This window comes from Drosophila rhopaloa, unplaced genomic scaffold, assembly GCF_018152115.1.
Source record: "Drosophila rhopaloa isolate 14029-0021.01 unplaced genomic scaffold, ASM1815211v1 contig_3, whole genome shotgun sequence".
Classification (NCBI taxonomy): domain Eukaryota; kingdom Metazoa; phylum Arthropoda; class Insecta; order Diptera; family Drosophilidae; genus Drosophila; species Drosophila rhopaloa.
In genome coordinates, this window is record NW_025335123.1 from 24,792,003 (window position 1) to 24,815,730 (window position 23,728).

The window sequence follows — 23,728 nt, forward strand, 5'->3', positions numbered from 1 at the left end:
CTTCGGCCTTATCCTGCCCGATATTTGGGTTGCATAAGACCGAAACCAGACTTGGTGCATTGAGCGAAAACAGTGGTTGAATAATTAATAAATATAGATTATACAGCCCATTAACCCATGAATAAATTTAAGAGCAGTTGCTTATGCCTTCGAGCCAAATTAACCCCCTACAGAATTATTATTTTATTGAATTATGTTAGATGTTCTGTATGACTTTGATACCAAAATGAAGGCATTTACTAACTCGATTTATTGATAAATATTATTTATACATATTATTTTTTAGACAATATTCTATTGTGAGATAGAAATATTCCTAATTTGACCTTGGATACTTCGCTTATTTGGGAGGGCCTTGGAAAGTACTCACTTTGGCAATACTAATCGATACTTATCACTGCAGCGCGTTCGTAATTAAGCCAACTAAGCAGAAAAGCCACTCCAAAGCCATCTCGAAAGTCGGCGAGGAGCGAAGGATTGGGATTGGATAGCTGGCTGGATGCTGGATGGTGAATCCTGTTCCCCAGTTTCTAATTTCCAAGCAGACGAGCACCGCAGACGGCAGACTGTGATTTGGGTCACTTGGCAGCAGTTGCAGCGGGTTAAAGTGCGGTGCCAAGGGGTTAAGGGGCCAAGGGGTTAAATGGCTGAGGCTCAAGGGACTAGATTAAATACTTGTGTAATTTAAAGTTAGCCCCGCCAAAGGAGCATGCACTCGGAAGGCCTTAGATTAAATAAAGAGTAGATGAAATTAAACTATATTCAAGGATAAGTAGCAGGAGTCCATCCTTCATTTCTCTATTATTTAAATATATATTCAAATCAGAACTTTTTACTTAGTATTACGAAACTATCAAAAAAAATACCCAAACATTCGTAAACTTCAAGCAAACCTTTTCATTGAATTCAAATAGTAAGAGAAACAAATTGTTTTTAATTGAAAATTTCAACACACTGCAATGCATCGCATAAGTTAATTTTTATATTCATGCCCTTGGCATATTTGTTCTCTTAAGAAATCCAAACTCAGCCCAGTAAATTGAACGAAATAAATTCGTTTGTTTACAATTCAGTGCCAACATGCTGGGTCACTTCAATAATTAATCAACTTTCTTATTGAACACTCACCAATTTAATAATTTAACACGCATCGCACTGCTCCAAATAAGTTGTCAATGCCATTGGATAGGCAGAAACAATCAAGGATTTATGTGGATTTAAATTTGTTATTCGATGGAGCTTTAAAAGTGCAATCAACAACATTAAAAAGTAATTTAAACTGACGTCGCTCGACTTGAAAATTGGGTTGATTGAGCCCTAAATAATGGCCGTGTCCCTTTGCCGATCGATTGTTTTAACATTTTCATCGCCCAAAGTGCAGTCGAAGTTTTTCATGACTTGGTGTTTTTCTTTTTTGTAGGCCGGAAAAATCGGAGAGCCCCGGAAATCCGTCTGCAGGCGTTGGGGCGTGTATTTTTTCGTATATTTCGTTGCCATAATTATGGGGAAAAAGTGAAAGAAAATGAATCTCAAGCTCCCATTCATAGAGACGAAAGGCGTAGAATGGGCCAATGTTGGCTTACAAAAGGAAAAGTGGGGGGGAAATGGTGGGAAAGTGGTGGGAAAATTGGATGGGTTTGGTTAGCCTGCTGGCGACGCTATTTGAAAAGTTTTTCGCGCTATTTGACAAGCGAAAAGACTTTTCACTGCGGGTTTTCCTTAGCCCAAAGTCGTCATAGTGAGTACAGTGCGTTTGAGGAGTGTAAAACTAATTTAATTAGCATTAATTAGGTAGTAATTATAGTGCTCAACAATTCAGCACTTTTAGTTGTAATCATTATTTTATAAAAGTTAGGCTATTAATCCATATTGAGTCCATTTTATTGAGTGCTTCTATTGTTTTTATATCAGCTTTACAAGTTTGTTTGGATAAAAGAGTCAAGTGGAAAACACAATCATTTGTCAGTTGAAATTATTTCATTGTTCTAGGTGCAAAATAAATATTATTTTTTAAATGTGATGAATTTACAGGTGTAAATTTCTTGAAAAAAAAAAGTAAATTCATTCAACAATATAAATTACAAAGCAAACATGGCCATAAATCTGGATACATTTTGTTTTAATTATGTGAGAGCTCAATAATTTTACACGTATGCAAATAGTTTACCTTTGAAAACATTGCAATTGTTTTGCAAATAATATTACTATAATGTTCATAAATTTAAAATATTTCTGCAACTAAGGTGAAAGAAATATTCGATAAATTAATTTGAACTATTCGGCAGCTCATTAGTATTTGTGGGCATTTGTTTGCTCCAATTAAAGGTGGCTTTTGTAATTGTAAGTACAGTTGATCTAGATTACTTGCTTTGCAGCATTCATTTAAATTGTTTTCCTTTCGAAACGCACTGTAGTCTGTGAGTCTGCGCCAATTAAGTCGCAACAAAGGATTTTCCAATTGAAAGTTTTGGCAAATGTTTGAACGGGAGCTAGGTTAATCTTAAATTCGAGGGATTTCCCAAGAAAAAGTATGGCCAGACAAGTGGCCACATTAAATGGCGGTTGGCGATCCAATCGGGAGGTCGGAGGTCACGGTTACATCACCTTTTTCGACAGGATCTTAAAGCATCCGAAAGTGGGTGGTGCTTTGCTTTTGTCGCCGCAGGACATTTGCCGCTTGGCTGAGCCACTGCAGCTGCTTATACAATTTGGCATTGAAACTGCCACTGTTTGCAGTTGACTACACAGAGAGAAAACTACTGGGAACTCAGCAAAAAAAAAAAATCTTTCAGCTCTTTCAAACTTGTCAAAATAAATGTTAGATCCTGGAATTAAATACTTTTCGAGGATCTCATTTGATACTAGCACATTATACCATTTCTCTGAACTTTTTAAAGGGGTAATATTATTAAAATGCCCAAAATTAAAATACCTACAAGTCCAAGGAAAGACCAACATGTTAATTATCGTAAAAACCAAAAATAGTAACGTTGATTAAAAGTTAATTAAGCCACAATATATTTAAATAAGGGAAAGGCACTTTGAAATAGGATTTCAGTGGGTTAACCTTAACTAAACCTTAACTTTCTATTCTCCCGGATAGTTTCCATAACTGCTAAGACATTTATCTCAGTGTAACTGGCTGCTAGAGTGGTTTTTGTTCTCCGCAGTTTTGTTTTTCCTTCGCATCTTGGATCGATGCAAGTGTCTTGGTCACGGGCTTGTAATTGAATAACTGAATGAAACTCGCCAAAAAGGGGAATTTCTATGGGGCAAATTCTAATGAATGGCAATCCCTCTTTCGCCCCGTCGATTTCTGTGTTGATATTTTATATTGAAATTCATTTGACAGGCCGAACAGATTTTGACAGCTCGTCAAGTTGTTTTGTGTGCCTCGTGTACATTGAATGCCACAGAGTTTTCCGCCGCACTCAGATTTTCCCAACCCCCTTCCCCATTTCCCCGGAAAATTGTGGAATGTGCGGGTGAGTGTGTGCAACTGTTGCATTACTGATTACGCTACTGCTGTGCAATTTGCCAGATTGACACTCTATAAATCAATATCATCGGGACAGAACGTGCCGGCCTAGCAGCACTTACTGCCATTTGTTGGCACCGCCAGTTACAGTCGCCATAATAAATAGAGGTACCTGTGCCAGGGTGTTCACTGTACCATCCCCCAGCAGAGTGTCAGCTTCAGTGTCACAGTCAATGCTACACAGAGGAAACAATACCATCATTCCATTATGGTATCTCCATTGTCTAATAAATATTGGAACACATTTTGTTAAATAGTGCATAACAAATACACAGAAAATACGGATTTGAAGAGCAGTGTCTTTTAAATCATAATAAATAAATAATAAAGGTACACTCGTCTTGCAAACATAATATTTTTAGTCATTTAAGATTTAAGACTTTACTGGAAACGGTTAAATATGTAAGAAAATCATTTCAATATTTTTATATATTTTTCATATCGAGTTCTAATTTAAAGATTATTGATTTTCTTAGTTGCACATATTTATTAAGATTTTTTAATTCATCTTGAATGCGTTCGCATTGCATACCCACACTGAACTAGCCCACAATTTTTCTGAGTGTGGAATTCGCAACAAAAGACGTTTGAATTGCTCTCCATAAATTAAACATGCTCAATGGATTACTGTCTTCAAAATGGACAGCCATTCAATGCAATTTCATGAGGGAAATATCGAGGCCACAAAAGAGTTTACCACTTTGTTTAACCGCTGTTCCATTTTACTTTTCAATTTTTGTTTGTTCTTAATTCATTCAAATGACAATTGCATTTAAGTGGATGGCTGTCCAAGAATTTATTTGTTTCGGGCAGCTGGCATTTTATACACCATTGGGTCTAAATGATATACATGAAATTGTATAGGGGTATTTATCTAATTGATTTCGAAATCGTTTCAGGGAACTCGTGTGATTTGTTAGCGGAATTTACTTTAACTACGTGTTAGGAAAATGGTTTCATATCCCATTGCAAAGCCAATTTTCTTATAAATAAATATTTAATAAAGCTCGCTTTTCTTTCGTTACTGCAAATACGCCACTCGATAGGCTTGTCCAAAAGTATTTTGTGTTTATATCTTGATTGCGTACACATATTATGCAACTTGTTCGGGGCCAGGAGTTCACTGACCAATCTAAATCAGGTTGAGACTTACGCAAACAGCTTACATAAGATACCAGCTCAAAATATTCGTTACAATGTTACGCAATAATAAGCTAGTTACACAATGTTTATTCAAATTTGCAGAGCTTTAACGCGCACCTGTTGATGCCCATCCCCCGAACTTGTGAACCCTTGAAACACCAGAATCCCTATCCCAGTTTATTATAGGTACGGTTGTGAAAAGCACTGTACACTTGTAAAAAATTGAGAAAAAAATAATTAAAAATATGATTTGATGGAATTTGTAAGCAATCCATATTCTTTTATCCACTTTAATAATTAAGTCGGTTGTATGCAATATTAACTATAAATCTAAACAATTTATTAAAAAGTTAAATAAGCGAGGCACTTAAAAAAGCATATATAAACTAAATAAATGATAAAACTAGAAAGTTAGTATGTCATCAGTTTCCGAAAACAATTTACTTTAATTCAAAATTATGTGTATGATTTTTATATGCAATTTTTACTGATAAGGAACAATTTTCTATACTTTACTTTATATAACTTAAATTAAGAAAAATATTTTTATTAGTGTTGGGGCATCCAAGGTTCGTTGCTTGTTTGCTCTTGTTCACCTCGACGTTCTGTGGCCCAGGGTGCTGGCCGATTGGCAGCATGGCAGTGGCCCCAAATTGGCCGCCTGGCCTCCCACAAGCCACCCACTCCCATGCCACCACGCCACCCACTCCCACTCCCCTTCAAACCAACCCACCCTCCCACTAAGCCCTGGCCACGAAGGAAATTCTTTACTCGTTAGCCCGGCACAAGTCGCAGCCAGACCTTGACAACGAGGCAACAGGATCTGCGCTGCTCTGGCGCTTTTCGCCCAGCCAAACCCTATATATGCACACTCAAGGAAATTAAACATTGAAATTCTATTACCTTAAACTAATACAGATTGTTTTAATAGAAAAAATTGTTTTTATTTGTCTGCTTGACAAATGAGAAAGTATTAAGGTCACACTAACAGGCTTCAATGATTTAAAAGTGTACTTGGTAACACTATTGTATTTAAAACGAAATATGAATGGGGAGAAAGACTTTTCTTTGCATTAACTTTTTGAAGATAATTTTTATGATTGAACATGATTTTAAACATTCTACTTAAGCACTTTTAAAAGGGGGGCTCTTTCAGTTAAGCAGTGTGACCAAACGAATGAAAAACCATTATTTGTGTGATTCATATATTTGATTTTGACCTTTTGATTTTTTTCCCAGTGCCCCATTTTTTGTATTTATATATATTTGGCAGACTGCCAGAATAATTCTCGTAACTCTCGTTTTGGTTCGTTGGCTGATTGTTGTGGTCGCCTGCCTTCATGCCTTCCTGCTCCTCCGCTTTTTTTGAGCTTTCCTGCACCGCCGACTATCCGTGAACCTGAATCTATATATCTGCAGATGTATCTTCACATTTCAGTCGGCTCGTTTATCTGCCTCAGCGGTTTTCATTTGCGTTTCGAATGACAGAAAAATAATGATTCGCTCCTAATTGTTCGCTATACAATTATGCATAATTATGTTATTACTATTCCCCAATTCATTGCGGTCCCGGTTTTGCTGTCATAAAATGATTGTTTTGATTGTCTCGGCTCTTTCATCTGTTTTACAAATACGAGAAATAAAAGGGGCTCGGTTTGTCATACAACTAAGTGTGGGGTGGCTCACAGATGTGGGGAAACGCCCCCTCTTTTCTTCACATCATCACACATTCGCATTACTTTTCTTCGGATTCGTATTTTCCCATTTTTTTTTTGTGCAACAAAAGGCGAGCGGAAATATTCATCAAATTGTTGCAGATGGAACCTTTTTGCGGTAATGGTTTTAAGTAAGTGAAGTGATTCTAGAGCTGTTTTTGGTAATGCCGTAATTCTGATTAAAAAAAAACAAAAAAACGTATTTTGCGAATCAATTTTTAGTTTGATGGACTTAAAACTCTTTGCTCAGCTTTTATTTATTTATTGGTGGCAAATACACTTTGAACAATGCGCCTTTCTAATTTCAATCAGAATCAAAAGCCAAGTGAAATTGCTTGCCATTAATAACAGGCTGTCAAAACAGAAGGATGTGGAGGAAACGAGTGGAAAGTTCCACTGTGTGGGCACTGAAAACATAACGAATATGTTTTAAAAATACTAATAGCTTCTTATGTTTAACCTCTTGAAAAGAAAAAGGTTAAGCTTTGAATTTTTAATTTTTAAAAAATATATTTAAAGGATAGAAAAAGCTTACTGATAATGGAAAATGCATTTGCTGGAAAAATTTAGTCACCTCACTCTAAACAAATGATTGACGATGGTGAGTGGCTTTTCCTCGAACACCTCTTCCCCGTTTTTTGCAGTGATGTTCGAGGGCTCGGATTCAATCAGTGCAGATGGCATAAAAAATAACTACGACTGCGACTGCGACTGCAACTGCAGCTGAATGTTAATGGCCAAGTCGGAGCTGAGCTGCCGTCAATAACCGGAAAAGGGAGAAACTGGTAAAGGCAGGAAGTGAAAGTCGGGGAGCGGGGGAAAATCGAAAGTCGAAAGTCAAAGCTGACAGCTGCATATTGTTTAACTTTTTTCGGTGGACTTAACCCACTGACAGCCGCTGTCAAAGTGCACAGCGAGGTTAACCCATGACCGACCGGATTGCCATGTTAAATTGTAATGGAATGCGGATTACGGATCAGAAGGGACTCGACTCTGCCGTCAGGTGGGGATTAAGGCAATTGAGTGGAGTGTGGAGTGGAAAAAGGGTGGGCCTTTATTGTGGGTGGCTGATGGGGCTGCAAGGTCAAGGGTCATCCGCTAACAGCTGACTGTGGTTGCCTAATTGCCCAACGCTTTTTCCCACCATCTTTCCATATCCCCCTACGCCCTCCACCCACATTCCGCACTTTGCATTTTGCATTTTCGCATTTTCGCATATAAGTGGCCACGCCCCCGTTTTAACCGCCTCCTTCTTGGGCATTCCCTTTGTGAGCTCTGAGTCGGCCAAGCCGCTTACTGGCCCACTATATCCACTATATGCCCTCCGCACTCGCCACTTACCCCATTTACCCCATTTGCCACATATATCCAGCATATCCTGCTGCAAAAAATTATGTAGCATACTTTGCTGCGCTTTGCAGTTGTGTTTTCTGCGTTCTGCGTTCTGTTTTTCGGGGTTTTGGGTTTCCGTTTGGCTGCTTGCTTTTTTCGCCACTTGTCTTTCGTGTTTTCTACACTTGGAGAAAAATCGCCTCACCGTAGTCCCTTTAATATTTATTTATGGGTTTTTAAGTGCCCTTCTATACACTCGTTACCATAAAAACATTCTTAAAAAAATATCTCACAGCTTTGGATATATTTTACTTAAAAGTTTCCAATTAATCATTTAGTATAGAAATCGCTTGACATTTAATAAAATAGTTTTTTCCCTTTCAATAGACCTTAAAGAATTGTTGACTGCCCTTTTTGTGGCTCAGTGTATCTTGGATTAGCAGAACTTGGAAGCTGGCTGGGTTTTGCCAAACCACAGACAAGATGGAAACTCTTTTTTGCCCAGTAAACAAAAATATGGCAAAGCGGTGCAAGAAAAATATCTCTGGATTAAACAGCAAGGTCCTGGTCACTTGGTTTATTGCATCAGCAAAGGTGATAATTGCTTGGGACGTGAACATAAATTTAAAGCAGGTTTTGTGAAATATGAGACCAGATGCCCAAATTCGAACTGCGTATAATCAAATCAATTCAACAACATTTTAATTGACACTGATTGAAAGCGAACTCTTCATGGTGAAAATGTGGCTATAAATTTCCAGAAATAACCACATTTGTACACTACAGTGGCGGCAGAAAAAGTATCACTTAAAATGGGAATTGATTTTGTTTCATGGCCTTGAAATTAATTGAAAAAAATACTATTCTCCAAATAAATATATTACTATTGTCTTTCGAAGTCTCAAACAAATGGCTATGTTAACTCAGGAAAATGTCTGTAAGTCCGTGCTTTAACGAACACGATTAAATAATGACATATGGGCACTTTAACTTAATCTGCAACCGAAGATTTAAGCTGAAATGCAACCTGCCTTTGCGAGACGACCTTGGATGCGGCGGTAACCAGGGAGATAAATGCTGGCAAGGATGTCCATGGGAACTGGGACAGCAGGACTCGCTGCCTGATTAGATAATCAGCATCCGCTGGCGACAATGTCAAAGGGATTGGGCTTCCGATTGGAATGACGACTTGTCGGGTTGTCGGCTAATTGGACTTAGCTGGAGTCCAGTAATTCGCGCTTCGATTAATTTCGCATACTAATTGAATCGACTGCAGTTAGTGCACGACAACAAAACGCCCGCACACATGGCGTATGATTAATATGGGTCGTAAAATTTATTACGCATACGCAACGGCGACCGCAAAACAATGCAGGCTTCGCAACCAATCGATTGGTCACACACAAATACAAATACAATCAAACGAACTACAAATTAAATAAAGCGGGATAAAAAAGGCAGTTAATCGAACAATTTCTATCGCTTTATTGTTTGGAAAAAAGGTCACAAATGTATTGCCATATCGCTTTCCGCAACCAGATATTCAATTACGCCCGAATTTCCAGCTTCTAGGCTGGAAAAATCTGTTCAATCCTCTTCTAATTAAAGTAGACTTTCGCCTTTTTTCCGGTTAAATGATTTCAATTGCGTATAATTACGTGTTCATTGATTGCATGATTCTTGATTTCTTATTCGTGGTGTTTTTCTGGTATTTAATTTATTTCAACCTAATTACCCACATTCCCATCATTATAACTTTGTGATGTTCGTCAATTTCTGGCAACTATATAGGTAATTTTCTGTTCTTTGCTTTAATTTGTTGGCTGACAATTTATTTAATAATATATACAAACGATTAAATACAAAAATGTTATAAAACTAAGAGTGAAAATTTAAATATTTTCATAATTTATACATAGATATGTTGAAATGTAATAAGCAAATAATTCCCCATGACAATAATTGATTTCCTGCCCACCGAAATCACAAACTTCATGCCCCCAATTAAGCCGTCAGTTGACTTTCCCTTCGCTAATCACCAAAATCGACGGTCCACTGGGCGTGGCTCCGCCCCCCGAGGGAAGATGCTTAAATTTTCCGCTTTTCTGCTGCGCTCTGCACTTTCCACATTCTACTTTTCGCAGAAGACAAAGGATTCCGAAATATCAGACAACGCTAAGAGGTTGTTCTATGTGGGCGGTGGGCAAAAACGGAGGCTTTCTTCTTATTATGTATTATGTATTATGTGTATTGTTGTTGTTATTCTTATTATGGTTGGCTTTGTTTGCCAGACTTGGTTGGCCAGGCCAAAAACTGTTGCATTGTTCCGGCTACGCAATCCGCACGAAAAACACAATGAAAAAATGAAAAACACACACACTAAATACAAAACAAAAGCTGGGGCATATGCCACGTTTTTTTACTGCCCACTGTTCGCGGGGGCGGGGGCGGTGGGTAGGGTAGGCGTGGCGGGGCAAGACAATGCGGCAATGAAATGTTATACCCAGAGTCCACTGTAATCGCAATATCTTAAGTCTCGCTGCGACACAGTAGTTCACATAGCACAAGTTCACAAAATAAGCTATACATTTTAAAACAACTTTACAAAATATTAAAAAGTGCTTACAAGATTTTTAAATAAACATTGAAATAGCTTAACATTTAAAATTAACAATTTTATTAAATAAATATTGCATATCCTTTGGGTCTGACAAAAAGTAATCGGAAAAGAAAAGAGAAAATAAAATAATTAAGGAAAAGTAAAGACCCCGAATTAGTCTTAACTTTTCTTTAATTAAAAAAAATGTGTTTCTTTTTAATAGATAATCCTAACTATATTATCTAACCTAAATGAAAAGACTATATGGGCAGTTCCCAAAAAAAGTAATGCTTACATATATTTGAAATATTAATAATTAAATTTAAAAATCTATTATTTTTTAATAGGACTTAGTAAATATATCCATTTGGATTCACTGTTAAAAATTAGTTGGCCCTAGTTTTGGGTTTGGTCCCCTCAGTTTGGCCTGCCGTTTAATCAGCAGAGCAGGACGGAAAACGGAGGGAGCAGCACAGAAGCAGGGCTCAAACACGATACGACGTGTTTGTGTGTGCTTGCACATGCTTAAAATGTTCCACTTGCCGGGGAAAGGGACAGATAGCGGGGAGGGGGTGGGGCGAAAGATATGGGAATAGTGGGGCAGGCAAAGATTTGCATATAAAGCTGCGGCGACTGCCATGCATCACTTGTTCTACTTATAAATGAGTTGTTGGAAAAAACGTAGCATGTGTTTGAGTGTGGCCATGTGTGTGTTGGAGTGTGGGAGAAAGCAGTGAGACCTTGATCTTGATATGCTATCTTTTTCTCTCACATGGAAGGGAGAGGGAATGAGATGAAAGCAATTATGAAATGAATGAATAAATTTCTGCTTCAAAATTCAAATTGCAATTCTAAAAGAGTAAAGAACAATTTCAAAAATAATTAATTTGCAAATCTATTTTACTAATGAGCTTTTACCATATCTGTTAAAGTAAATGGCACTGAGGAATTGAAACGATAATTCTAGAAATGACTTAAGAGAAAAGCTGAGCTGCTAATAATTGCATTCCACAAATTCCAAGTTATTTGCATTCTTGTTTCCGTTTCCTTTTCCATTTTTCCCCTTTTCGTGGTTGGCTCGCAACGGTTGGCTATAAATTGAATCGCCTTTATTGGATCTATTACTTTGCCATTTATTTTCAAATATACCTTATTTTCAAGTCCACTTGGCCATCGATGGGAATTCAGCTGTCCGAGATCCGCCAACTTAGAAGTTGGCCAGAAGTGGCGAAAGTTTTGCAAACTATACTCGAAAAGAGGCATTCTCTTAGCAGCGATTTTTGAGATTTTTCTCCTCTATTTTTCTCTACTAAAGTTTTTAATTATTGTTTGTATTTTTTTGTACGCCGGCAAATGGCCCCCAAAATGACCAATGGCGTTGGCCGAGTTTTCTTTTTGTCCTTGCCTTGATTTTGCCCTTTTTTGCTCTCCCATTTTCCTATTCACCCTTTTTTAGGTTTCCCCCCCCCTCCCTCATTTTGCAACAGACGACGACAACTAGGCCTGCCATCAAAATTCACGGATGACCTTGCCACTTGCTTTGTTGGAAAAAATAAAGATCCTGCACACACAGATATGGACACACGCACACATACACGGCTGACCGCAGCATGCAATGGTGTTTGTGTGGGTGTGTGCCCGTGTGATGCCCTTAAAGCCATTCGCCTTTTGGCATTTAATTAACTTTCTCGGTTTTCGCGAAATTCCACATTTTTTTCACCATTCCTTTTATTCCGGCTTATAAATATTTGAAAAGTACATCCTTTTCAATGTAGGGATAATTCTTCGCAAGCTCTTTTTCCAGCATCATGTGTGGATAAGTGGAAAATTTTATAAGGACTCTGTAATTACATTCTTTAACATTATCAAATTTGTATTGTTTATTATTTCCTTTAAAGTAAGTTTCTTAATTTTATATTTTGTAATACACAAGTTAAAAGACAGTAATAAATGATATTTAAAAATAATTTAACAATATTAGATTGATTTTTAAATTTCAAATATTGTATTTAATATTTTTCAGCATTTAAGCTTTTGTCATTTCTTTTTTTTCTTATGTTAAATTATTCCTAGCCATAACATTTCACCACGCAAATAGAAAAGGTAAGCCCCGCAAAATTCTATTCTGTTTCTTAATTCCACATTAGGTATCCTTCAGTTCGTTGAACTGGTGGTGTCCCAAACAAAACCTTTTAATTTTATATAGAATGTATACAAATTATTAAAAATAAAAAAAGATTTGAGGGCTCTTTTGGCCGGCCAATTGTTGCAATTCTTGTTTAGTTTGGGGCATAAAGTTATGTAAAGTCAAGTGGCTAACAAGAGTCTTGACTAAATTGGACATACATACATGAATGAAAAACCTAACATATAGCACATTTTTGGCATTTTTCCATTGCCTCCAGCTCTGCTGGCTTTGGCCCTTAAATATGTTGCCAAATTAAGTTGAAAAGTCAGCTTAAAGTTTCGGCCCAAAGGGAATTGGTTATGAGTGGCCTAAAGTGCCTCACAGTAGTGTGAGTGTTTTGTGTGGCACCTGCCACATGCAAATTTGCAGCAAGTTAAGTGAAATTAGCGGCTTGTGCCGCCCAGGAGACAAGTGCTTTCTTCGTGTCCCATTTCGAGTGCCCAAAACTCGTATTTTCCTCCCAAAAATTATCCCACAGTCTCTATACAAAAACTTGCATTGGCCTTTTAGAATATTCCGCCAATCACGCACTGAAAATTAAATGTATTAAGCAAATTTTGATTGATTTTATGACTTTTGCTTCAATAATTCTAAACCTTCTCAGTGATACCCATTTTTAAAAAAATCCTTTGTTTATTTGTTTACTTTATCTTTACATAATTTTAGTTATACCTTGTTGTTCTCTGTGCAGCCAGTACTCTAACCTTTATTCATTAATTGTTGTTTTCCAGAATCTGAAACTCTTTAAATTCAGCTGTCAATGCAAAGAGTCACTAATTGCCTTCTTAGCTCATTTTACGCAAGGAAAATATCATCAGTGAAAAGGCGAAAATGAGGTTGGGAGGGGAGTAGTACGAGGATGACTATTGGTCGTGACAGCAACTTTCATTTGACATTAGTCAGTCGCCGTCTTTGTGGTCCTGGCAATTGCAATTTGCCAATTATGTTCTGCTTGCCATGTGCAAGGACAGCTGAGATGTGCATAAATTAAGGATCACAAATGGGGTTGGTGGGCTGGTGGGCGAAAGTGGGGACAGTAGCTGCTCTAATGGCGTCGATTCAATTAGAAAGTCTCTGGGTATAATTGCCATGGCAGCCAAATGAAATTGACAACAAGTCAACGTTGGGAAACTGAGACACAAAAACGATAAGTCGGGGGACTGGTTAGTTGCTTGATTAAATTTCTTTTCGATCGCTTTTCCAGACCTGTTTAAAATCTGCATGCCCAAGCTTGATAGTTTGAGTCTAGTTTAAGGTCACTGTCAGAAATGCAATTTTGTGGAACAGAAGGAAAATAATAATAAACGAGTTGGAAACTTTGAGAGAAAAAGAAAAGTTGCTGCACCCAAGTAACAATTTTGGTTTTTCACTCTAATCAAATATGGTGAAGTGAAAAGGTATTAATAAATATCTGGTAGTTAATTGACGGTGTAGTGAAACAATCACGTGTCCCATTAAATTAATGAAGCATTAAGATCCCTCTATTATATTTGTGGGCTTCGAAGGAGATAATAGAAAGGTCCTAATTTTGGGCAGCCTGACATGAGCAGGGTAACACTTAGCCTTCTGCCATTATTTTTGGCAGTGCAGCCACACCAATCCACTGTTGACGTGTGTTTGACTGTATTTATATGCCCACAGGCGTACACAAAGCCAAGCTATGTAATGTCATATAAGGATGCGAGTAAGAAGAAGCGGTCCCTTGGCTTCTTCCTCTTCCTCGTCTTCTTCTTCTTATTCGGCTTTCACTGCATCTTGCTCTGCTTCTTCCCACTCATTGTCAGCCTACGGCAAATGCAGTTGTTGGGCCAAAAAAAAAATCTGAAAAATAAAAGTATGGCATAATAATGTGTAACATGTCATGTGGGTGTACGTGGGCAAAAATCAATAGCAACATCTTCGAAAAAAAAGTGCAAAAATAGCGCGCAAAGCGATAAAGTCAGTCACTGTTTGGCATGCACTGTCCGAAACCCAGAAATTAAACAATAATTTATTGTCCTTTGATTTAAATTGAAATTGTTATTTGAATATATATTAATTTACCTTGAGCAACGTGGTATTAATTTTTAGGACTGCTTTTATTTTAGAATTTTATAAATGAGAGCATCATTTAATTTGAACCGTATATAAACTGAAATGTAATAAATACTTTTTTTGTTGTATGGAAAGGCAAGGAAACAAAAATTCAGGTAGCACATAAATAAATAAATCTTTTGTTACTCATTCCACTTTCTTTAATCATTGGACAATAAATACCCTAATCCCTTAATGCTAATTGATTTTTTGAGTAAGGAATAAGTTGGCCTTGAAAATTCTATGAATTATTTGTTTTGTAAATGGATCATTATTTAATTTTTTGAAGAGCTTAATTTATATATGGTTATGATTTACGAGATAAAACCAAGCATGTTATAATTAATCAGACACCTGTTAATAATGTTTATTAACACAGTATGTTAAAATAAGTTTTTCTCAGTGTGTTGAAAGTGCAAGGATTATGAAAGTCACGTAGACTAGTCATAGGTGCAAGGATCTCTCTCTCACACACACACACAATCGCCTGGGGCGACGAATTCCGTTTTAAATGCGCTCAAATGCGCAAATAAATTTAAGAGGCGATGCTCTATTGCCACGCCCACTTTATCCCAATGGCATCTTCAGTGTGTTGTGCTGGTGTGTGTGTGTGTGTTGCCGCTAAGCGGATTTAGCTGAGAATTCTGCCACAACAACAACTAGCACACGTCCTGAGAGCCCGACAAACACACACACACACACAATGGAGGTAGCCCACAGACACACATCATGACATCCTTTTATTCGAGTGTGTATAGGTTACAGCCCATTGACAGTTACCGTTAACTCTTACAACTCGCATTTGAAGGATTTCGGAATTTCGGCAGGACGAAGTCGCGTTTTCCATTGTGCGATCCCCCACATAAATGGTCTTTAATCCTCCGAGGATTGCGGGCATAATTCCATCAAGAGCTTTTAGTGGCAGATTAGCCGGGAAATTCTGGTTGCCACAATTGTAAGGATAACTACATTTAAGTTTACATTTGCCTGCATTTAATTGATGGCCAGACATAAATCACTTTTAAAGGCTTTCTTATAAACAAATCATTAATGGCTAAAGATTTTACGGAAAAGTGCCTTGAACAAAAATAATCTCTTGAGTAAACAAACAAAACTTTCAAGTATAATTTAATTTTTCAAAAGTCTTACATATTTCTAAAATTATAAAAATATAAGAAAGAGTAAAATATTATGGTCAAATATTAATTAAACTTGAAGGCTTTTCCACAATTTTGATTTTTGAAGGTACTGTATAAATGTTAAATATTAACAAAAAAGAACATTTATTTACACAGCTTCTTCATAATATTGATTTAGTGTGTGTCTTGAACATTAATAAAGTGTTAGGTAAACAAAAAGATATCTTTGTTTGATTTTCTTGGTACTTCTACTACATTCTTAAGAGAACATATATCATTGGGATTTTATTACACATGAGTTAGCAACAGCTTACATGTTTTCCTCAATGAGATTCCAAAAATATGCACTTGAAATTTAATTTTCGGCATGATGATTAAGTCACCTTAAAATATTTATTTGAAGGACTATCGCTGCGCAATTCCCCAGATAAGAGTTAAGGTTTCTGGGTAATATTTTATGGCTGCCGGCATCCGCTGGAAAAGCATCCGGTTCGACAGTATTTTTGTACACTTATTTATAACGTTTTTTATAACGTTTTTCATGCCGATTTCCGATTATCAGACTGCATCATCGTTGAACGTTTGAATCGTTTCCCCACTGACGTCAATCCCTGGGTTCCCTTCCCTTTCGTTTGATTAAAAATAAACTTTGCATGGGTAGGAATCCGTTTCACTTACTCCCCAATTTTTTGTCATAAAAAAAAATGCTAAAAACAAACTATATATAATTGATTTATTGTTTCAACAACATCCCTTTTGTTTTTCCGTAATTCCCCCGCCGGCTGTTTTTATACGATTTTCGTTCGCTCATGCCCATATAATATTTTTTTTTCGTATGCGTTAAATGCAAGCGGCAACATAAAAAAGGCAAACAGCACTCTTGTTAAAGGGATCAACGCCCAAAACACAATGGTCAGAGATTTATGATGGACAAAAAAGTCCTTTAACACATTTGAACGTAGGGATGGACCAATTTTTATAGAGTTTTGAGACTTGAAAAAGGTAAAATATTAAAAAAGGAGTGATAACTTACAATTATAAATCGTTGGTTGGTTTTCAATTTGGATTGGATATTAATTTATCTTAGAAGCCTTTTTCAGCGTTCATTAGAGATGCCTATTTTAATTTACCACTTAAATTAAAAAAGGCTTAATCAAAATAACTTCTAAGGACCAATCTTTTTACTCCATTCACAATAAAATCAAACTAAAAAAAGGTCAATAAAATAACTGAAGGAATAAATGTGCATTATTACTGATTGTGGTTTTTGAAATTGGTTTTTAAAATAAAGGGTTGATAATAATTGACTTTCACTCTGCTGCCCACGGAAACATTCCAATCACAATTTGTGCTAATAAATTGTAAAATTTTCTCTTGCCACCCACGCCCACTTTTTCATCAATTTTTCCGCCTACCGCCCCATAAAATTCAAAACAACACAAAAGCTCAGCTGAGCTAAATGGGAAGCCAAGAGTGATTAATTAGTCGCGCTGGAAACGGATTCACCTGCTTTATGAAACAATTGAAATTTGAGCACTCGCGACAATTGTGACCCGGTACTAAATGTTTGACATTTTACCCATTCCAATATTGCAATCAATTTACGCAAATTCGCAACGCATCTTGGACTTATTTAAAGCTCTTCACGTCCTCGAAAATCGATTAAAACCCTATGATCTTTCCTTTTGAAGTCCCCAGCTCCCAACTCCTGTTTCAAAGTCTTGGTTTAATAAATTTCATACCAATAAAAGCTCAAGCCCATGGAAATATGAGACTGAGGAATTTGTTGATTTCAACAAACAAAATAAACGCAAATTGAACAACTATTTGGAAATAAAATGAACTCAGCCATATCAATAGGTAAATTGTATTTTAGATTTATATAGTTTTAAGAACTTTACTTAGAAAAGCATAATAAATTGTAATGTGATTCAGTTTTTTTGTTCTTAAAGAAACTGTATCAAAACTATTGCAAATTAGAGAATTAACTTTAACCTTTCCTTGATGTTAGTTTACTTTTGCTTGAACACGGCTGTATGAGTGGCTTATGGCTCAGACAAAACGACAAGGACTTATAATTAGATGGAGAGCCCTCAACATGGTTTAATTTCCGTCATTTTCTGGGCCACTGTCCACCCGGCGGGGCTTCACTGTGCCCCGTTTATTGCGGTTGAGACTCGCTCTCCGAAATAGACCCATTTTGTTTACGCTTGGTTCTTTTGTTTAAACACTTGCTAGCAAACTCGCAGCTGATAAACAACTTTACGGCGCTGGCACTATTTGCACATTACGCATACGCCACCGAGCGCATCCGAGCTCCATATCCAAATCCAAATTCAAATTCAAATCCAATCCGAAATTCGCCCCTGCATCCGCATTCACATTTTATTTGTCCTCGTCGCCCTCGCAGAAAACATTTGACACAGTTCGAGCGAGGCAACTTTTGTTATGCGAAAGTGAAAATGGCGAGTGAAAATGGGCGAAACACTTGAGGAGCGAAGGAAAAGGTTTTCCGCCATGTCGTTGCACTGCGAAAATCACAGGAACAAAGCAGTTGTCAATTTCATTTGTATAATTGCAATTAAAAAGAGAAGAATATTTTTAGGAATGATTGTAATAGGATATTTCTGTTACTTACTTTGGAATCTTTTTTAAAATCAAATCCAAATCTTTTTTACTCCAAATCAATACATTTTTCAATTCAATTTTGTATAACAAATATAAAAGAATTTAATAATAATTATAATGTCTACACATCATTGGAATGTCTACAAAGGATTATGGTTGGATTTGAATTGCTTTATGAAATATGTATAATAAATTTCATTGGCATCATAACAAATAAAATTAAGAATAAACAATGAAAAATCTATTTAATTAGTTGCCAACTAACTTTCCCAGCATCTTATTAGATTAATATAGTTTAGACCCTCAAAAACTTGAGCCTAATTGACTTTGGAATTTGTTTTTCTAAGTGCAGCCGAAACAGTGAAGTGGACAGATGTGGTCGAGATGGGATTGCAGTATCGCAAGTGGCACAATTTGATTACAAGAACGTTTAAGTTGGCCGCAGGAGTCTGGTTTCGATAATGAGGTGGACAGGTGACGGAGATGGCGATGGCGACTCTGGCGGGGAACTCCCACCTCAGTTTCCACAGTTCATTAGGGAGAGAGTCAGGGACATTTAAAGTCCCTGCCACGGCACACAAAAACACTTCACGCGGCACTTTGGACAATGCTAACGAGCTCCCACATCGTCCTTATATATAGTTTTGTACATATGCAGTGCACACTCTTGAAATATAAATACAAAATGTCGTTTCCTCCGCAGTTTGCTTGTAAGATGCAATGTGCAACCCCAATTTTTGGGGGAAAAGCGGGAAAGCGGGCAAATGGGAAAACGGGAAAATGGAGTGGCGGACAGCTTGTTTACCATACAATAGAAAAGTCTTAACAAAATATGACATGAGTAAATATTTGGACCGCAAATGATTTGATATGGATTTGTCAGAATCAAGAGTTGAATTTGCTCCGCTTGGGTTCATAAATATTTATCCGAAAATATTGCAGATGCGAGTGCATATTTTCCATTTGCGCAACTCATTTGCAGGCTGCGCAACAAGTTTAATAATAATTGCGGATGATCGTTAAATTGTTAGCAATGAGATGGACTCATTTAAATCTATTTTGTAGTCCAATTAAACCAATATATACTACTGTACTTTACTGTACTTTTGGTAATAAACCATTAAAAAAACTTTTATATTTTATATATGAAAAAAAAATTATTTACTGCCTAAATAATGAAGTAAGGAGTCATAATATTCTAAAACTTCTTGCTCTAAAATTTTTAAAAACTGGGAAACTTAGCATTTAAATGTGAGTTCGTTCCTTATAACTTGCGTAATTATTTTTGAGTTCTTCATTTCTAATGTAATTAACAGTATCAGAAATTATTCTTAAATATATGTATTAATACCTCAAATAGAATGTACATTTCAAACGCTGGATGATTGCAATATTGCTGATAAATAAAATAATGTTCGAAACCTCCACCGGCAACTGATAATTTTCCACAACTGTTTTAATACTAAGGTAATTATTTCGTAATGAAACCGTTTGGCCAAGATTAAAGCAAACAATCGGGCCAAATAATGAATAAATACAAAAAGGCGGGCAAACAACACACAAATAGAAGAAGTGTTTTTATCGCCAAAATGGTATTTAACCCGTTGAAAGTTTGTTTGTTAACCAATTAACACTCACCCGCCGGTTTTGCTGCTACGACTGCTGGTGTTTTTTTTTTGTTTTTGTGGATTTCGGACTGGATTCAAATATTTGTTGGATTTTCGTTGGATTTTTCAAGTGTTTTCGGTGCTTAATATTATTGTGTTTCTTTTCCAAAACTCGCGTTTATGACACAGCAAAAAAATGATAGTTGGTTGAACTTTCGAAACGTTTTCGAAAGCGGGTTGAAATTAATTGGGAATTTGCCTCTGTTAATTTGTTGCTGGAAAAGCGAAACGAACGCCACGAGTGCCGAAGCCGTTATGACAGAATCTGGCGAGCAGCTGGGCAACTTATCCTTAGCGGAAAAGCGGAAAAAGCCGAGCGGAAAGCCATGGCCCGATTGCCATTCGGCTGTCGACCATTTTCTCAGTGTGCAACTGCACTGAAAATCGAACAAATCTCTCGCTCTTTCCTCTCTTTTTGCTGTTTCAGTGTTTCACTGTTGTTTGTTTGCCTGTTTGTTTACTGTTTACTGCTGCCCCTGCCGCTTTTCCCGCCTTTTCCCGCCTTTTCCCGCCTTTTCCGCCTTTCCCAGCCGTAAAATAAAAGTGAAAATAAATTTCCGTTGCCGGCAACAAACTCACAAACACACGCAAAATAGCTATGAAAATAACTACATTCAAAAAAAATAAATAAAACAACTAAAACAAAGACTGGGACAGTTTTAGACTTTTAACACGCGTTTCTTCAAAAATAATGTAAACAATCGCACAGAGCTGCTGGTGCATTTCTAAAAACAGAAACGATTGCTGAGCTGGATTTCCTTATTTATGAAATGCAAATAAAGCTATGAAACTAAAACAAAGCCTGAAACGTGTTTATAGACAAAATAAAATTACTCTAATCATTTTTGTATGCTAAATAAATAAAGAAATCAGTTAAATAACTAAATTATTTGTTAAATCAAATCTACTATTATATATATTATATAATAAAATTAATTTTGTATTACTTGTCATTGACTGTTAAATATTTGAGGTCTTCAGAGTGGCCGAAGATGTCTCAAGCATTTTGATCTATTTTCGTAGGCAATGCATTCCGAATTCCCCTGACAGTCGTTCGCCAGACACTTTCTGTCCCGTAATCAAGATTGACGTGGCAAACAGGCCGAGCGGAAAGTGTCACAACGAATGATGGATGCCCTGAAAAGGATTTATGCCTCTCAGCATCCTGAGAAAAGGATTTATTAGGCGCCGAAATGTAGGCAACACTGGCCGCTCTCGAAAAAGTAGGCAACACTTGGTGGACACCTACAGACGCGGTCAAAATAGTAGAACTAGACTGGAGGAAGAAACTCAATGTAGTTAAATCTATACAAATTGGGAAAAAGTATTAAGATCAGATTTGTACAAACTGAAAACATTTATTAAATTGTACGGAAAACATATTTATTTTCTAAGGGCCTAGTGCGTCGTACCCGAATTGTCTTGAAGGTGGATCCTCACCTGCTGGCAGGCACATGAGGCCTTGAGTTATTGCGCCGGAGATTGCAACTGTGATTGCTGCTGCAGCTGCAACATGCAGCTGATGTTGCTGGCGGAGCACGTGACCACCCAAATGGGAATGGGCCCCCGAAGACTCGCTATATTTAGGCATATGTGCGCCTCGATTTGCTGTCACAAGCAATAAACGATGCACCCACGTCAACGCACGGCTGCAGCAACTGTTGCAGGCACGACAGCAACATCAGCAGCACAGCAGCAACATCAGCGGCACAGCAGCAACGGCAATGGCAACGGCAACAGCGACATCAACGACGTCAACATTGGCCTAGTCACGTTTTGATTCGCTCCCCATTCGTTTATTCTCGCTCCTCTCAGTTCGTATCATTTGATTTCTGTTGCCTTTGTTCACTTGCTCCCCGAAGTCAAATGAAAATTTGGGGTATGTTCAAATATAGCCCATGATGGAACTTCTCTAGTTCTAGGCAGAAAAATATATTTAGCTCAGCTAGAAAATGTGAAAAATCCATTTATTTATTTACCTAATTTGCAAGAGATTTTAAACCTCCTAAAAAAGAGTTTTAAGATGTTATAAAAGAGGGATAAAATAAAGGCAATTTCTACTGAAATCTTATTGGAATAAGTCTACAATTTAGCTGTAATAAATGTTGAATTTACATAATTGGAATTTCCGAAAAATGTGAGAATAAGTTTGGATTTTCGGTATAATCAAATTTTAATTACTTTATGTTATGTCTTTAAAGTTACGTTTAAAATAAGTTAACTTTTCGGTATAATTAAATACCTTTTAATTACTTTATGTTATGTCTTTTAAGTTATGTTTAAAATAAGTTAACTTTTAAAATTTAGAATGAGGCTAAACAACAAGAATGTATTTCACAAGGTAATTGCGCTGCGACTCCTGCAATTGAAGCCTTAATACTTGCTTTTCAATTTGAGCTGGACAAACGAAAAAAAGAACAAAAAAAGCTGGAGAAAAAACTGTGAGAAAACTGTGCCAACATCGGCCTGCAGTGTTTAATTGTAGTCACTGACTTGCGGAATGACTGACTGACTGACTAACTGACTGACTGACTGACTGACTGACTGACTGACTGACCTATTTTCAATGTAATGCGGTCAAATGCGCCGCTTGTGCTCCTCACGTTCATAAATCAAATGCCGCCTCACACAGACACTCTCATATGCACATTGGTGTTTGTTTTGGCCAAACAAAAAATCAGCAGGATTCATAAATCAGGAAAAATCACTCGAAGGGTTCGCAGATGTTTACCGGGCCCAGTTGAAGTTTATTTCCGAGATCGTAAATAAGAGAATGTATGGCGAAAATGTAAGAGTGGGTTTGTTTAAGAAAACAATTTTAACTCAGCACTTAGGTTTTCGTTTTTATGATTTTTGTAAACCAGGCATTATTTGTTTGAAAGTCCCCTTTAAATTTATTTTGGGGATCCTAAAGAAAAAAGCTTTATTGAAAAATGTGACAAAACTAGTAACCAATTAAATTTTTGTTGAGCCCTTTGGTCGAATACTTTTTGTGAACTATCAGACGAGGTTTATGGACAATTTATCTGTTATTTTAAAAATTTTATTATATTTTGTCAGCAAGGAATTCCTTACAATAGTTTTAGAAAACAAAACTTGACTTTAGAAATCCCTGAACTTCGGCACCTTTAATTCCGATAAGGCGGCTAATCTTTGTTGTTTGTTTGCCAAACTATAATCTTTCTCCTCTGAATTTGATACGGATCTGGGCCTAGCACGTCCGACGATCAAGCGGCGTTGAGAGTAGACCGGCAACTGGGGGCGAAATCGAAACTGCAACTTAGCTCAAGTATCAGCTATATGCTATTTGCCATTTTCTATATGCTATGTGCGGTCATAATGAGCTGCAACAACAGAGTGCCGCCAAAGGCGGGAAATATAAGGAAATATAAAAAGGAGAGGGAAGAAAAAGCAGAGCAACAAGTAAGTGGAAAAGGGAAACAATGCTAATGAGAACAAAAGATGCAACAAAGGCAGAATTTAAAACAACAGCGGCAACACCTGTGAGTGCAATATAAATTTAAATGTGCACCAGCAACACCAGGAAAAAACAATTTAAAATGCATCACAAACAGCGGTACAATTTTTGGAATATATTCAACGACAACTTTGTTGTGCTAAATAAATAAACAGTTTGCGTTTAAGCAGACAGACGGATCGACTCGCCTGGTGATGCTGATCAAGAATATATATACTTTATAGGGTC

General features: G+C 37.0%; 1 protein-coding gene across 5 annotated transcripts in view; it reads right to left on the reverse strand.

The window, feature by feature from the left end:
* The window catches only part of LOC108046986 (PDF receptor), a 33,460-nt gene extending 10,201 nt beyond the window's left edge, over positions 1-23,259 (reverse strand). Inside the window, exons 1-2 of one of the 5 annotated variants that reach the window (XM_017126992.2) lie at positions 23,149-23,259; positions 19,994-20,237 (exon numbers count right to left, since the gene is read on the reverse strand). The gene's annotated coding sequence lies outside the window, so the exon portion shown is untranslated. Of the gene's footprint in view, positions 1-19,993; positions 20,498-22,203; positions 22,900-23,148 lie in introns of those variants that run through there. The other 4 variants (XM_017126993.2, XM_017126997.2, XM_017126996.2 and 1 more) reach the window with 4 other exon arrangements.
* Positions 23,260-23,728: the final 469 nt, after the last annotated feature.